Source organism: Lonchura striata, chromosome 8 (genome assembly GCF_046129695.1).
Source record: "Lonchura striata isolate bLonStr1 chromosome 8, bLonStr1.mat, whole genome shotgun sequence".
In the NCBI taxonomy this organism is placed as follows: Eukaryota; Metazoa; Chordata; class Aves; order Passeriformes; family Estrildidae; genus Lonchura; species Lonchura striata.
In genome coordinates, this window is record NC_134610.1 from 284,283 (window position 1) to 302,334 (window position 18,052).

Consider the following 18,052-nt stretch of genomic DNA (forward strand, 5'->3'; position numbering starts at 1 on the left):
GCTCGGCTCGCCTCGGCTGTACTCGGAGCCGCTCGGCTACGCTCGGCTCCTCGGCCAGCTTCGGTTACTTTCGGCTAAGCTCGGCTATTTCCGACCGCATTCGGCCCCACTCGCCTCTTCGGCGCAGCTCGGCTCCACTCGCCTCCACGGGCCCTCCCGACCACTTTCGGCCACGCTCGGCTATTCCCGCCCGCACCCGCCTCCATTCGCCCACTCCCACAGCTCGGCTCCCTCCGGCTCACACATTTCCTCAGGGCACCTCATTCCAGGGCACACAAATTGCAGCCCCTAAAGGCTTGCGGCTCTTTCAACACACACTTGTAACTCAACTCTCGGGACAGAGCTGATGGCTCCTTTAGGACAAGAATAGTTACATCTAAAAGCAATTCCCTCATTTTGCATCTCCTTTTCATTTAACCCCCCCCCAAAATCCCATACATATCACAAGGAATGTGCAGTTCTGGTTTCCCCACCCTCCGTATACTATTTGTACAAAGGACCTGGCCACAGCACACACAACTGAATAAAGCCCAGCTTCAATAATCAGAACAACTGACATTTGTTTACAAATTAGGTGCAGTTTTGTATGGTGCTGCGTACCCTCGGAGGCGAGTCGAGGAAAAAGAGCTACAGCACTGGAACCTAAGTTTTAGCAGCTGAGTCATTTGTAACTTGTGCCATAAAGTAAACCAAGCATCACTACAGTATTATCTGCTGAAGTTCTCCACTGTAGGTTTAAGGTACAGCAGCACGTGCTTTACTCCCAACAAAAGCTGCTCAGGTGGGGGGAGCCGGGAAGCCAAGTCTCTCCACTTTGTCTGAACACCATCTTCCAGGAAGGTACTGCTTCCTCTCTCCCGGGCTCCCTTCAGCAAAGTAGCAAATACAGAATCCGGTGCCACAGAAGGCTCTTGCCTGACCTCCTTGTGGTTTTCAAACTGTTTAAAGCGAAACAAAAAGCGTAAGAGAAAAACAGTGATGAGTATGAAACAAAAGTCTCTTCAGCCACCTTTGGTTTGAGATGAGCTCTGAACTGAAGCTCTGAGAGCACAGGCGTGCAGTCCTGCTAGAACAGAGCTGTCCAGTAGTGTCCCCAGGGGTATCTGGAGTGTTCACACTGCTGAACTGAGAAAAACTCACCAAACCCAGCCCAGGGGCCTGTGATCCTCCACCCACCCGGGGGAACTCCGGGCGCTGTAAACAGAGGCCACAGCGCACACCAGGCTCTGCTGTGCCTGCTGAGGAGTCTCTGTATGAGCCCTGAGGCCTGGTATCGCCTCCCAAACACCACAGAGACCTCTTGTGTCATCAGAGAAAAGCCCTGGAGCAAACGTGTGTCCCCAGCACGATCAACAAGGATGCAGAATTACCTCCTCAATAAAAACGCTGTTCCTGATGGAAATGTAACCTCTGTCAACTGTGAGGATTTTATAGGAATACTGGCTCAAGAATTCAGTGACTTCAGGTATTCCATACCACAGGTTCCTGGGACTACTTGGGCATCCAGAGTCTATAGTATCGGTTAAACTGGTAGAGCTGAGGATACTTAGCAGCTTTGTCACAGAGCTGGAACGTCAAGCAGGGAGAAAGGGGCTCTCTCGGAGAGTGCAGGAGGCCAGTGAAAACAGCAACAAAGTCCTCCACGACATCTGCTCCTAGAAAAGCCAAATAAATTAAACTATTGACATGAGCACGGACACTGGGGCAACCTTCCTTACTTTGGGCCTTGCCAGCAGCCCACAGAGCCTCACGCAGAAAAGAACTGAACGAGATCAAAAAGTGTTCGCAGTGACCTAGACACGTGCTCCTGACTGCAGAGGTACCTGAAAAACCCTCCAGACATCATCAGCTCCTGCTGAAGCAAACAATCCACCTTCGCTGTCTTGTGCCAAAAACACGCCCGTCTCTTTACAGGGAGACACCCTGCCAGGCACCGCCTCAGAGAAGAACCGAGCTGTACTGGGGGGATACACCCAGCCAACGTGTACAAGTTAAACAGAATTTTCTGTCAGAACTGGGACTTTCAGCACCCCCCAGGTGCTACTCGACTGCCACATACACAGAGAGGGCTTCGTGAGGTGCTCTGCGGTTGGCCAGTCCTGTTCCAAGCCCTGCTGATGCCCCTGTGGTTTTAACGCTGTCCTCAAGGAGGTAGTAGAACCTCGCAGTATTTGCCCCTGGAGCTTAATTTCTGAAGTTTTCCTTGGGAAACGCATCCATTTCCTACTTAACAAGGCAGTCCCCTCTCCCTGATCTCGGGAAGAGCTGCCCACAGGCACGGGAAACACCTTCCTCTCCTGATCGCCATGCTCTGCCCTTAAAACGCTGTGTTACTGAGGCCAACTACTTCCAGACCAAGACTGTCCATGCAGGGACAGTGTCCCTTCTCTTCAGGGTCAGGGAATTAGGGCAGAAGCACCTACAGAGCTTCAATGCCCCTCTTGAGCACAAAACACCATCAATCTGCACCTCCTTCTGCTTGCAGGGAAGGTAATAACATGCCTCAAGGTAAAAAATTATAAACGGTAAAAAATTATTACAAGAGAGTAGAAATGATGCCACTTTCACTCCACTGCTAGAAACGACACATAAAACATAAAAAAAAAAACCTGTACCTGTTCCGTTTTCAGACTGAAGCAACAGCATATTCCTGGCTGCTAATGCAGCAGGGACAACAGCACTGAAGGGAAATGTCTGGATAATCACGCCTTCATTTAAAGAGAACACAATTTCCTCATCTAAGCCATCACTGCCCTCCATCAGAACAGCCAGCATATCCACGACATCTAATAAGTGAAGGAAAAAATGTAAGCAGAGGATCCAGACTAACTGGGAAAACAACAGAGGTAGAATGCAACATTCCAGGAACACAAGGTATCTTTTTAGTTCCCAAAAAACCCAAAAACAAAACAACAACAACAACAACAACAAAAAAAAAACACAAAAGCAAACAAAACAAACAAGAAAACCTTAAAAAAAAAAAAAAAAAAAAAATTCAAAGGCACATTTGCCAGGCAATACAATGTTGGGGGCAGCACAAAAATCACAGCTGTACTTCATTCTGCCTTTCAAAGCTGCTGTCCAGCACAGGTTGCCCAGAGAAGCTGTGGCTGCCCCCGGATCCATGGAAGTGTCCAAGGCCAGGCTGGACAGGGCTTAGAGCACCCTGGCATGGTGGAAGGTGTCCCTGCCCATGGCAGGGGGTGGAACGGGATGAGCTTTAAAAAAAGGTGCCTTCCCATCCAAACCCTTCTGGGATTCCACGATTCTGTGAACAGCTTCAGGCAGGACTACATTTCCATTGTAGTTCAATAATGCTGCTGCAAGAACACGAAGAGAGATTTCAAATACTGTTAAAGTGGCACAACCACATCAAAAATTACGTCTGGGAGTAAAGTGGAAACTCTGCTGATTCCAAGGACACATGGAGGGCTGAATCCTGGAGATCCTTACATAACAGGATCTCTAGAGTTATCCATCCCCAGTTTGTTGCTTAGGGTTAGAAAAGGTAGCCCCAAGTCGTGGAGTTCTGTTCTTAAGGGGTTACCACATACCATCAATGTGAGAGACGGGGATGCTGATGTTTGATCAGAGTCCTGTAGCAACCTGGAGCACGCTGGCTTCCCGAACCAGGTCTGCTGCTTTGTCCGTGTAGCGGTAGGGCTTTGTCCTCAGCCTTCAGCAGGATCTGTCAGCAAAGGTGGAGAGAAAAGTAGAGTGCAGCGCCTCTCAAGCATGGGGGAACCATGTGCTGCTAAGGAAGACCACGTGCTGAAAGTGGTTTGAAGCCGGGTGGGTTTTGGGAGGACAAATTCCATATTACTTCTGCAGGATTCTGTCTGCAGTTCCTGCTCTACAAACCAAATACATCAAACGACAAAAACAAACAAATAAAAAAAACCCCACATTAAATTAACAACAACAAAATAATTATTCCTACCTCAATAAACCCATAACGCCTCGAACCATTCCAAGGAGGGCGGCAGGAGGGGCGGGCAGAGCCAGGGCCCCGCTCCGCCGCCCCGGCGGCATTTTCCGGCACGCGGCCGCTCCCGGCGTCTGGAGAGGGGCGCGGGGCCGGGAAAGGCGGCGCAGCCCTGCTCCGATGCCGCTCGGCCGCGGCCCGGGAGCGCTGCGACCGCGCCTCCGCCGCCCGCCGGCACCGGCCCCACCGGGCTGCCCTCGCCGCCATCCTCGCCGCCGCTGAGCCGCCCTCAGCCCTCCCCTCACTCACAGACACCGCCCCACTCGCCGCTCGCTCCCGCCCCGTCTCGGTGGTTTTGCCGGGCGCTGGCTGGGGGGCTGCAGTACCACCCTCTGTCCACAAGGCGGCAGCACTTGTCAAGAGAGTGCGCGACAAGCACTCGCAAGATGGCGGCCCGTGAGGACCTTGACGGAGACAGGCGTTTTGCCGATGCCTGTCGGCTCGTGCCAAAATCCCGCAGGCTCGCGGTGCTGCTGACCCCACAGCCCGTGTGCACGGCACCAGAACTGCCGCGGAAAATCCCCTAGGGGGGCGCCGGCGGTGCGGGCAATTCAGGCAGTGTGGAAAACAGACACGGGTCCTCGACTTTCTTGTCCTCGTTTTTGCACCCTCTTGAGAAGGTCAAGCCGAGTCCGCGCCAAGCCACTCCCAAGATGGCGCCCGCGGGCTGTGTCTGTAGTACCCACCTCTGTCCACAAGGCGGCAGCACTGCCGCCCGCCACCGCCGGGGGCCGCCGCTCGCCTCGGGGCCGCGGGCGGGGCAGGCGGCAAAAAGAACGGGCGCCGTCCCCTCCGGAACATCCTCGGTAGCAAATGCCCCAAAATATCCCGCGCGGAAAAGAACGCCAACAAAAAAAAAACCCCTTGCCTCTAACCCAACAAGAACCAAAAGAAAAAACCTTTTCTTTTAAACTGCATTTCAATGTATTTTATTTTTATATTTTTCATATTTATATTCACATTCGGATTTATAATGTATATTGATGTATAACTGAATTTTTATAATTTCTTACATTTATTTCTATTATATTTTATTCTATTTTAGTACATATCTTAATATATTGCTTATATATTTCTATAGTTAGATTTAGATTTCTAGAAGGTTTATATTGCTTAAAATAAACCCCTGCCTCCATCCAAGTCAAAATCTTTAAAAAAATCCCATTATTTAAGCTCCGTTTACGTTTATCTCTATTTTTTGCATTTATATTCAAATTTACATTTTAAATGTAGATTGATGTATGATGTTATTTATAGCCTATCTCTTCCTAATACTTATTTTTATTTTTTTATATTTTTATATATATCTGTATACATTGAATATATATTTCCATATTTAGAACGATATCAAAATAAAATGTATATTCATATTTTTTCTATTAAAGCCCCGTCTCTAACCAAATTTAAAAAAAAAAGCTCTGTCTATAAGCAATACTTGATTATTCATATAATTTTTCATCATTATAGTCACATTTGTATTTCTACTTTACACTGATGTATTTATAAATATATATTATATATATTATAAGGTAGCAAGATAGATAAATTATTATTTAAACTCTATTTCGTACATACTGCTAATACTTATATTTACTTACCACTGAATTTTTATATAGATCTTAATGTATTTAGGATATATTTCTACACATAGATTTCTAATTTTATTTTATTTATATTTATAATTTTTGTAATAAAACCCCTACCTACTACCAAATAGAAAATAAAAATCCCCTTTATTTTAAACGATATTTAAATATTTCTATATTTTATTTTTAATAGTACTTATATCTTCTATCACAATATATTGAGGTACTATATTTTGATATATAATATTTATGACATATAATGCGTTATAATAACACATATACTGTAAAATATGCATTATGTACTGCATTGATTTCTATTATTTTGTAATTTTTATATTTATATATCCACACGAATTAATTATACAACTCTATATGGTTATTTTGCTTGTATTTATAATCTCTATTTATATGTATTTATATATACATATAAAATACTCTATATCAAACAATATAATACCTAATAGTAATGGATAACATTATTTATGTTACATGTTTTATTTATATGTATTCCGTTTATATTTAAAATTGAAGGTTTATATTCCATTTTCATATTTATGCATTTCTTTTGTTTCATTAGAGTTATAGTTAAAACTTTGCAGTTATAATCCAATTCCTAAAAATAAAATGCCAAAACAAACAGCATCAAATTCCCACCAATACCATCCAAAAAATTCAGAAAGGCTCCACCAGCCAACCAACTACCAGCAAAAAAACCCACACTACACTCCTTTCACTAACAGTTCTTATCACATCACAAAAATGAAACAAACATTTAAAACAACCTATAGAAATCCACACAGCAAATCACAAAAACCACTAAAATGAAAAAAAAAAAAAACCCAACTAACTTACTATACTGCAAATCATACAACAGACCCCGAACGTTTCTAAAAAAAATAACCAAAACTCTACCACTACACTAACTCATAAAGAGAACCCAATGCTCTATAAAATGAACTAAAAAAACCCACCAAATAATTACAGATATTAAAAAATCGAAACCACGAAGGAAAAAAAATTCACCACCCAGATAAAATAACTGCGCATAAAGACCCACCATAGATAGACCCATGTTCCCAAAAATAAAACTAATAAAAAAACAACAACCAAATACATCAAACTAAAAAAAAAAAGATATATATATTAACAACAACAAAATAATTATTCCTAACTCAATAAACCCATTATGCCTCAAACCATCAAAACACAAATACCACCTAGAAATAAACACGTCGCCAAAAGAGAAATGTAACAATTTTAATAACTCCCGAACTCTCTGCAACAATAAAACATACACGGCAATCAAATATGCCAAATGCATAAAACCCCTATAACATAATAAACAAGAATGCAATAATCAATATTAAAAAAAAACCTCACTGATTAACTACAGGACACTACCTCAAACCCACCAAAACAAACACTACATATGCTCATGCTAATAAAAGCCTTCACAAACGAATTAAAAACCTAACGTCTACTTCATGCTACGACCCATAAAAACCATTGTAAACCTTTAAGAACACATTCTTTAGAAACATAAGAACGGATCAAAAAGAAATCCAACAACACTCAATCAAAAAAAACCCCCTTGTCATGCGCACCTGAAGCAAGAACCGTAACAACCAAAAAGTAACACCATGGCCCTTCTCCTACAGCAACTACGAACAAAAGAAAAGGATCCCATAAATTCCTCAAAAGCAGCGCAGCGAGGGAGGCTGGAAGATGCGGAGCCGCGCTCCCGGCCCCGGGCGCAGCGCGGCTCCGGCAGGAAAGCGGATCCTCCGGCAGGCAGAGGCGGCGCCGCGCCGGCAGACCCCCGCCCGCTGCCCCCGGCCCGGCGGGGCCGGCACCGGGCCCGGGGGGCCCCGGCGGCGCCCGAGCCCCGCGCCCGGAGCGGCGGCACCGGCCGGCGCCGGGGCGCGCCGCCCGCGCCGCCTCCCCCGCCCGCCGGCCCGGCCAAAGCTCCGCTCGGCTCCGCACGGCTCGCACCGGCGCGGCTCCGGCGGGCCCGCGGCAGCCCAGCCGCGCCCAGCTCCCCTTCCGCCCCGGCCAGCCCCGGCACTGCCGCCAGGGCTCCGCGCCGGACCCTTCGCTGCCGGGCCGGGGGCAGAAGAAGCGCCCCGAATGCAGCGGCACAGCGCGATCCCCGCCCTGCCAGCGCTGCCACGGCTGCAGCTCCCTTCCTCTGAAGGCCCGACACTGACGCCACGCTCCGGCGCTCACCTCACCCCAACGAGGGCACAGAAACGTGCGCTCCCCCCCTTCAATTGCGTCCCCTAGAAGAGCAGAAAACAAGGGGCCTGCCTCAAATAATGGTAAAAGGGAGAATTTTACCTCAATCCAAACCTCTTAAAAGGCGGGACCACAGGACTGACCCCTCCATTTCAACCTCAGGATGACGAAATTTCAAAGGGAAAGGACAAAAGCCCCCACTACAAAGGCGCACCGGCTCACCTGTTTGGCTACTGCTTCTCGGCACAAGGGTTTGTCCCTCGGCTCCTCCTTTGAGCAATGCTCCACGTCTCCAAGTGCATATCCAGGTGATCCCCCAGACCCCGTCCGAAGCACTCACCGTCCTTCCAGGAGACAGCCCCGGGAGCCCCCCATAAACTCCTCTTCTCCAGCAGCTCCATGCAAAAGCCAGCGGAGGCAAACCCTCGCCCTAAAATAACCTCCCCCCAGCAGGAGCCGCCCCTCCTCATCATCCTCACAGCTCACACCGGGGGCTGCTCTGAGCCCCCATCATCCTCACAGCTCACACCTGCCGCTGTTGCCACTCTCCAACAGCGTCTCTCCGTCTCCAGCACACAGCGCACTTCTCACAGACACAGATCCAACAGAAATCTGCTACGGGTGTCAGCTTTTCTTAATCCATCTGGTTACACGATTAAAACACATACATGCATTGATGGTCATTGAGAGAAAGCTTTCCCCTGGAGAAAATAGTCACTTTGGTAGCACACTTTGATATATCTGTGGAAAAGCAGAATCAGCACCAACTCCTAAGACCCCTGCTGAGGAACCCAGCCCTCCTTGGGACACCCAAAGCAGCAGACCTCGAAAAAGGAGGGGAAAAATGAAGCTTGGAGTGGAAAAAGAGGATAGAAGTACAGCAGCCTTTAAAAATGCCTGCATTGAGCAATAGTGGAAACTAGTCACATTTATTCTTTCCTTGCTTTCTGTGATGACATAAATAGGAAGTAAGAACACGTTAAACAAAAGGCAGAGCTAGGATTTTATTATTTATTAATTATTTATTATTTATTAGGTCTTTATTTTGGCAGGCTGGATGGCAAATGCCTCTTCTGGGACTGTGACACCTTTTGGGGAATGGCAGAGAATGGAGGCAAAGGTGCCAGAGAGCCCTTTCTGTTCCCTTCAGCTCCTGCTGATGCTCTGATGGTTTCAGGGCACTTGCTTGGTTCATTCCTAGATAAAAATGGGCATTAGGGCATTATTTTCAAAACTACTGCCCATCCTCAGTCAGTTTCCTACATTCCTGCATACAAATGAGTGGATAGAGACAGGACTTCTTTCCAATCTTCTTTCCAAATGAATTTAGTGATAGATTCCTATTCTTTACCAATAACTATAAAAACGAAACACTTGCCAGGTTTTAGTATTCTACACACACCCCTCCCTGGGAATTTTGGGGTAGCTTTGGGTCCCTCTGCGGGACGGCACCCAGCGTGACCCCCCCTCTCATCTGCCACCCACCCGCTCCCCCACCGCAGTGTGCGTCCCTCTCCTAGCGACCTTGGGGTGCCCCAAATGACATCAGAGCCCCGAGTCTTCAGCCCCTAACCCTGACTCCCGAAGAAGGCACAGGACGAGTCCAACTGCCCCGGACAGCAGCCCAGCACTCCCTTCCAGCCCTTCCCACGCGTCCATCCCCCCAGAAAGGGACTCCGCCGCAACAAGGAAGGGGGGGCAGCCCCCAGAAGGGTTGAAATTCCTGCCCAGCCTCGCTGTCACAGGCCAGGGGCAGAAAGGAGTGGCAGCAGAGACTACACAGGAAGGAAAAGAACAGGGTGCAGGATGAAATAAATAAAAAAAGCAAATCCCCAAAAAACCTGGGATGGGCAGCATGACAGAGAGGGATTAAAAAAACCAGGGACCGTAAACAGGACACAAGGATCTAGCGAGAAACAATGTCAATGGAGGCTTTTCAAGAGAAGGGTACAATGGGGAAGGAGGACTGGACAGCAGGTGTAGACAGGTACAGACAAAAGGACAGCTAGAGGGACAAAGAAATACAGTTATGGTGAAGGATAAAGGGGAAAAAAAGAGGAAAAAAGAAGGAGAAATAAAGATGCAGGCAGGGAGCGAGACAAAGATAAAAACTTTGGGCATCTGCCCCCAGGGATGGGGATTGAGTAATATTTATTAAATAAATATTGGGGATTTATTTGTTAAAACAAAAAAAAGAACAAGAGAGAGTGAAGTAGTGAAAGGGAAGGGGGAGCACATCGGACAAGAAAGAATCACGAGACACACTTTTACAGGTGTCATCAAAAAAAAAACCACCAGGCTGTATTCTTCTGGATTTGCCACTTGAAACTGCTCAGCACAAAGCTGACATACATCTTTGGCACTGATATCTGGCCCTACCAGAAAAGTCTTTCCTCCACAGCTGCTGGTAACTTCCTGGAATGCAGCACAAAGGTAGTACGAAGGTAGTTCTGTGGAACAAGAAAACAGACATCAGGAACTTGAAAAATCCTCATCCTCTGAAAACTGAAAAGTCAGCAACAAAAAGTAAGCCTATCCCTGCTCCAGCTGTCAAACACACCCGGCAATTCCTGGACATTACAGCCATCCTGTCAGCTGCAGCCTGGAGTCTAAGCATGGCCTTACCCAGCTTCACAGGACAGCATTTCATTTTTTTTTTACAGGGATTCAGAAAGAAAAGTTACTCTGCACCATTTGAGTAAATCCACATAATCTTGAGGCAAAAGCTGGATCTTTTCTCTTGTAGAAACTGACACGTGCCCACAACTCTGCTAACATGCATACATGCTAAATAGGCCCCAGAGGGAAATGCAGTTTCACCTGCTTTCTGTTTGTTTTAAAAGAAAAATTAGCTGGAATTAAAGAGTAAAATGCAGTAAGATGCAAGGAGATGGAAAAAGTTACAGTGATAAAGATTTGTTTATTGACTGAGCTGGCACCTATGGTTTGTATGCTGAATAAATTAAGCACGCTAATTCCCCATGGTAGAAGTTCATATTTCATAGAAACAAGCTGTTAAAAGATAGGACTGAAAAGGTTCCAATGACTGAAGTTCCAAAGAGTGGTCTTTTTTAATCAAATATCCTTGATACCATGCAGACTGAAACACTGAACCTCTGCAACAGGATTTTAAAAATTAGGACTGAACCGGACAGAATAGAACTAATCCAGTTTTGTTACCAGGTTTGAAGAACTTGTAGAAAAAAAACAGAGCCCTAGATAGGGCAGAACACACTAGTTTAATTCTTAATGCAGCTACCACACAGAAGACCTGTTCTGAAACACACAAGCTTTTAGAGAGACAGGACTGTTGCAAGGAAAGGATGAAGTTTTTTTATAGATGCCTGTAACTCACAGATGAAGTATCAAAATTATTTCCACAATATCAGAAAGCTGTATTTAATTATCATCAAAATACTGGAGTTTTTGCTTTTCCATCCATTTGGGGAAGGTAGAAAGACAGCCTCCAGGGCCCAAGAGCTGTGAGAGTACAGCAGAGAAATGGCATGACCACACCCTGCTTCCCTGGGAGAAAGATGATTGGAGCTGCAGATGTGTTCCATGCTGGTTGTAGGAAAGGTGCTTCATGGCAGGACTGCAGGACTCAGAAAGAGAAGAGAGAAAACTGTCATTCTGAGCAGAGAGTAAAATGCTTACATTTGTGCCAAGCACATGATGGGAGTGGTGGGATCCACTAATTCGAGGCACTCTTCTGAAAGAGATAACAGCAGGAGAAGCACTGACAGCTCTTCCCTGCCCCCTGCATCTTCCTGCATCCAAGTGAACATTGAGCCTGGACCAAATTCATTTGCACAGAAAGGGAAGATGGAATTTCCTACAAGACCCTGCAGAAAGATTGTTCTGTCGTTTCCTCACCCAGCAGAACTACAAGGTGCTGGATGCTTCTACAGAAAGTGCAGATTTTTGCCGAAAGAACAGACTCCAGCTGCTGGAATCTAACACACTGTGGTTCCCAGGGTGTTGGGGATTAGGTTTCTCTCTTTTTTACCTATAGAATTTTCCCCATACATTTATAGGAAACTAAATACTGGGTACTTAGGATTACTTAAGAAAAACTGAAGAAGCGGCCAAGCTCAGGAGAGGAGTGTAGCATCTGGCTACACTTCTTTTTCTCTGTGAGTTTCTGTCTGAGAGGGAAGATAGTGTGAATTTTGGGGACAGGTAAAAGACGCGGTTGTGGGCAGCTGTTCTGTCTCACTCACAGAAGGAAAACGGTCAAGCTATTGCTTACTGCGGGGAGAATTTACTGCCACTGCCGGAGTTCAGGCCTGTACTGCCTCTTCCTTTCTGTAAGTAAACCTTTGCTCATAAGAGCAGCCGTTGGACTGGGACCTTAATAAACACCCTACCTCACTAAAAGTGGAATCTATCACCATCTGCTCGTGTGCCCGGGAATCCTGAGCTCGCCTCTCCCTGCCCTGCTGAGAACCAGGCCACCGCTGTCCCACCCCACGGTTTCTTCGGCACTGCTCTGGGTTTCTCTACGCTGTAGTCCCACACTGCCCTGCCCTGCCCTGTCAGGATGTCCCGCAGTTCCAGCTACCACCATGGAGCTGTGGATACATCTCGTCCGCCAGTCCAGAATTTTTGTTCATTCCTGCTGTTCCAGTTTGGTGCTCCTCAGAGTCCTGCAGGGGCACGGGGAACAACTGCTCCAAGGTTTTGGGAAGCAAAGCTCTCCTCCAGCATCAGCCGCACAATCTCTGGGGAGGGGGAATCTTAATCTTGATCCTAAACCTAGTTCTGATCCTAAACCTGATCCTAATTCTGATCCTGATCCTAAATATTATCCTGATCCTAATCCTGATTCTTATCCTAAACCTAAACCTGACTCTGATCCTGATCTTAAACCTGATCCTAAACCTGATCCTGATCCCATCCCTGACCTGGCTCCAGCAGCAGCCACACGATCTCTGGGATGGGGAAAAAAATCCTAATTCTGATCCTAATCCTAATCCTGATCCTATTCCTGATCTCACTCCTGACCTCGCTCCAGCAGCAGCCGCAGGATCTCTGAGGAGGGAAATATTGATCCTAATCCTGATCCTTTCTAAACCTGATCCTAATCTTGATCCCAATCCCTATCCCATTCCTGGTCCTGATCCCATCCCTGATCCTGCTCCAGCAGCAGCCGCACGATTTCTGGGGAGGAGAATCTTCATCCTAATCCATCTCAGCTGATAAAGCTATCACAGGGTTCCTGGTTCTGTTTGTTGCTAACACCATAGCTGTTGTTTGTTTGCCTTGTTATACATCCTAGTAAAGGACTGTTACTCCTATGCTCTTATCTTTGCCGGAGAGCCCCTTAATTTCCAAATTATAATAATTTGGAGGGAAGAGGTTTACATTCTCCATTCCAAGGGAGGCTCCTGCCTTCCCTAGCAGACGCCTGCCTTTCAAGCCATAACATGGGCAGATGGGCAGGCTTTGAGCACTGGACAGGCATTGGAATTGCTCATAAACACTTCTCTTCCTCACTGAAGACAGCTGAACACTAAGGAGTAAATCCTCTCTTCCCAATTCCAACATCCTCCCTCTTTCAGCCCACAGACTGCTTTACCTTAACAGTCAGTCCAAAGCATATGAAAGAGATGCAGGCATGCTTTCAGAAGATGAAGTAATAAATGACTGTTTTGTTATTCTGCCCTTGAAGGGTACTGCCCTACTCTGGAAGAGCAGTACAAAATACAGGGGACAAAAAAAATCCCAAAACATAAACACAAGAACATCCATATTAGAGAATTGTGCTGCCTGCCTAAACTTCTCAACTGTTGGGGAACATTTCTCCCACCTCTCCTCTCTGCTATCTGATTTATGTCACCACTGGCCGCTGGGGAGTTGTACTGATTTATACTCCTGGAAATCTGGGTTTGATCTTTTTAACAGTAAAGCATATAGAAAATCTGGATCGAAGATAAAATTCAGTTTGTCCTCACTTTAGGAAGTGAGGACAAACTGAACTTAAAAGGGAAGGTAAGAAAGCTGTATTATATAGTGTTTTCTTCAGACCATCATAATGAAACTATTTGATAAAAAGTGCAAAGACTTCAAAACAGAGGCTAATTTTCCAGATGTAATCTCAGCACTTGTGGCCCCAAGGGAATTTGCTATGAATTATATGTCTCAAATGGGAATTTTCAACAACACAATCATTCCATTTTCTATTTCAGCTCTAAGCTCTATGTGAAAATCATCAGCTGAAGATATTGTCCTGTTTGTTGTCCTCCTCTTGTGCCATTGCCAGAGAGTATCTCTGGCCTCTGAACTGAGCAGCTGGGCAGCTTGTTCTTCCTGGAATTTCTTGAGGAGCAAAAAGTGCTCCATAAGCACTCCTCAAGTACTTGCCTCCTGTGAAGGATAGCAAGAAAAGAACTTCTCAGAGTGATCCCAGTCATAAGTACAGGCAGTTTTCTTTGAGATACATAAATATGCACAGAGAGGCACCCAGACAGACACATAGACATGAGAGTCCCCAGATTGTATTGCCAAAATATTTACACACAAAAGGAAAATGGCTCACTGGCCTGCAAAACACTGTGGGGTGTGTTCTCAGCTGCTCAGAGAGGTGCAGTGGCTGCATTTACACAGCGGTGCCCATGGCTGGTTCCTCCTCTCATGTTGAGGAAAGCTGATTCCTTAAATGACTCCTGTCACTCTTTCACTCCTGAGTGTTCACTCCTCCACTCTTAGGACACCAGCTTTATTCTAAACAATTTCCAAACACTGTTTTGGTTTCTTCCCAAGCTTCAGAGGTGGATGAAATAAACGTGGCTGATCAATCAAAGTAAAAGACAGTCTACCAGTGTTCATCAACTTAAAAGCAACCACCCTCAGTGGCAATAAAGCAACAACTGAGTGTGAGATTTGTACTCTGGAATCATCCCGAAGAATTGCCTTTGTTTTTAAAACAACAACTGATCTGTCACCTTCTTAGCATTCCCCATAACATCCAACTAGTTCAGGAGATGGTGAGTACAGCCCTACATACTCCATCTTTATTACAGGAGTCGAGAACAAATTAAAGCCACAACAGAGTTGCCAATGTACAAAAGAAGCTGTAGGGTCTCAAGAGTCTCAACGGGAGGTAACAGTTCTCAGCAACCAGGAGAAACAAAAGACCTGTCTGTCTTGGGTGGGAGTGCCCAGCTAAAAGGCAGCACAGTCTATTCAGAGGCATTCAGAGATGCATTCTATGCCCACAGTAGTATCTTCTGTATTACTGACAGCATCCCCTCTCAGCCTTTTAGCTCTGCAACAAGATTAACACATAAAATGCATGCAAAACCCGTTAGACAAATTTGGCAATACATTACAGTTGAAATGTACAACCCCAAAGCATTAAACAATTTTTTTTTGCACAGTAGAGCTGAGCTAGTGCAAATGACAGGCCCAGCCAATAGACAGACTTCCTTTGCTGCATTCAAAACAATATGACTTAATAGTCCAGTAAACCTTTTTGCTTTTCAAACATGTTAATGATGTCCAGCTTCACATCTCAAGTATCTTCCGTGCTAAGATTCCTAACAATGCACTCAAGGATGCTCTGTACCCCAAGCAAGGAACAGACTAGTGCCAAATTGGAGGAATCATGGCATGAATTCTCTCAGGCATACTGGCATGCAAGAGGATATAGCAATTTCAGAAAGCCAAGATATAGCAGGAACAGGAAACACATACATACACCTAAACATGCAGCTAAGATTGGCTGCAAGAACCTTTAAACTTCCTCATATATCTGGGACCTACCAGCGCCTTGCAGAAAACTTCTTCGTTAAAAATGCTACCACGGAAACAGCAAAGAGGTAGATTTCCTTGCCTCTAGCAGACTTTAGCCCTCATTCAAGAAATGAGGCTCAGGAAACATATTCCTAGGGCTCATAAAAATACTTTGTGAGAAGTAAATATTGGGAAGAAGAAAAGATCATTTAAAAGGAGCACTATTTTTAAAAGCAATTCCACAAAATTGCAAAGAAGTACCCCAGAAGTTTTCAAAAAGCACCTAACCCAAGTCTCATGATGTGCCTCACAATTAGCTCAGTGCTGCTGCCCCATAAATCCTTCCAGGAAATTTTCAGGCACAAAAGGCTAACACCATTTGGCACCTGCGCAGTGCATGTGTTTACCTGCTGAGTCAAAATGGGTTGGAAACAACATATTTGCTCATAAAGCAATACACAACAGCAGATTTTCAGGGCACTGGGGCTTGTGCTCCGCAAGCTCCACAGCAGCGGCAATGATAACATTCTCTTGTTACACTAGCAACATCACTGTCATTAGGTCTCCTGTTAATAGGATTCCTACTTAAAAAAGGGTAACAGCAACTGTGTTGGGAGGAAAAACGCCCCCCTCACTAGTCATTCATGCAGTTCTAGTAAAAATAAAAAACCCAGACTACCTTCTCCATGCAGCAAGGATGGATGCAACATCCCCATCATCATTCCATTTCAGTCCCGGGGCACTGGCGCGTGCCCCCCTTTCCCGGGGGCTGCAACCCCTCCTGTCCGCCAGCAGGTGGCGGCAGCGAGCAGCCCCACGCGCGGCGCTCCCCCTTGGCCGCGCGTGCGCCGCTCCGCGAGCCGTCGCTCGTCTCTTTGCTTGTTGGAGTTGTGCCGCTCATGCGCACGCAGTGTTGCTGGGTGTTTTTATGTTTGAGTAGTTTTATTACTGCTTTTTAATTGCGCATGCGCGACATTGCAGAGTTCCGTGTGCACGGGTGGAATCCTCCGCTGCACACAGAACAAAACGCTACTGCACACACAGTAGCAGAGGTCAGAATTGTAATGTGGAAAAATATGCTTTCCTTTTCGCCCCCAACACAGGAGCCCAGGATGGACACTTGGAGCATGTCCAGCTGAGCACCAAGGAGCTCTGCAGGAGCCACAGCCTTAAATATTGACAGTGGCACTGAGCACCTTTGCATCCTGTCAATCTCACAGCTCTTAACTGGCCCCAGGATGGGATGAAGCTCTCAATTCTGCAGCTTGTTCCCATTCACACATGGATCTGTTATCACTGGCCTCGTTAGGGCGATCTGGGCCCACCACTGAGGATCAGGTATGCCTATTAATTGCTAAAACAAGCAACAAGCCACAGTTACTCCTCATGTCTTAAAACCCTGGGAACAAACAGGGCACATACATGTGTGGATGAGAGAAAATGCATGTTTGCACAGACACCCGCATGGACACACGTGCAATGTGCTAACAAAAATCTGCTTGCATGGACCCAAAGAGCTTGCACAGATAGGTGTGCCCGTTGACAGAGATCTCACGCCACAGCTACACAGATGACAACTAATCTGGCCACTCCCAGGCTCTACCTATCTAAAGCTGTGGAGCATCAGGGCTGCAAGGCAGCTCTCCTCTGAGAAGGCAGCTGGGTCCAGTGGCACCATTCTTGCCAACTGGTGCATTCAGACCCTCTACTCTTCACCAATTCCACTGTGGCATTCCCCCATGTCACTCATTTGCACTGAAACTCGATAAAGCTGTAGGACACCGAACGTACATATCACTTCAGCCACATTTGTACGTGGAGCTCCTTACATTGCTCACCTTCATGGAATGGCATTTGTTACAAAGACTGAGGAAAAATTCTTTAAAATATCCTTCAAGTCATGAATTTATTAGGGTATCAGAACCCATGCTTGTAACCCTAAATGTATTTGAGTGCATATAAAATACTGACTACTTCCATTTATGACATCTTCTTAAGCAGTACCATCTAACTCAGCAAGGATTGAACATTTATTATAAACTTCAATTCACCTTCTTCAGAAACAAGTTAGAAACATCCTCACATATGCCTGGACTTTCACTTTTCAGATAAATGTCCCGGAGCTGTATTTCAACTCATTACTGAATAATACTTTTAAGTGTTGGCACCAAATGCCTAAAAATACCAAAATGGATACAGAAATGCCATTTCCTTAGTGTTCCATTTTTTTTTCCAAGTCTTACAGATGACAGGCCAACTCATGTAATGCTAGCAAAGTCAACTCTACAAATCACAAGTTCATTTCAGCTGGTAATGCACATCCTTTCATCTGCACAAGTTAGTTTTACATACTGCGACAATAAACTAGACTCATGGCAATTCAACATACTGCACTCTTTGCAGATACATTGTTACTGTGGTTATCACAAAACTAACACATATCTGTAGGAAATGCAATTCCAACACATGTATAAGAATTTATTGTACCACCATTTATACAAAGCATTTC

At 45.8% G+C, this 18,052-nt stretch overlaps 2 long non-coding RNA genes across 3 annotated transcripts; both read right to left on the minus strand.

Moving 5' to 3' along the window:
• Positions 1 to 520: 520 nt before the first annotated feature.
• Positions 521 to 2,908, minus strand: LOC144246690 (uncharacterized). Its single transcript, XR_013340357.1, has 3 exons — positions 2,616 to 2,908; positions 1,371 to 1,655; positions 521 to 938 (listed from the first exon to the last, which is right to left on the minus strand). It is a non-coding gene; the product is annotated as an uncharacterized LOC144246690 (long non-coding RNA).
• Positions 2,909 to 2,949: 41 nt separating this feature from the next.
• Positions 2,950 to 16,368, minus strand: LOC144246643 (uncharacterized). 2 transcript variants are annotated; one of them, XR_013340304.1, is made up of 3 exons: positions 16,223 to 16,368; positions 10,102 to 10,256; positions 2,950 to 3,688 (listed from the first exon to the last, which is right to left on the minus strand). It is a non-coding gene; the product is annotated as an uncharacterized LOC144246643 (long non-coding RNA). The 2 variants fall into 2 exon arrangements; XR_013340305.1 differs by lacking the exon at positions 2,950 to 3,688 and adding an exon at positions 8,804 to 9,003.
• Positions 16,369 to 18,052: the final 1,684 nt, after the last annotated feature.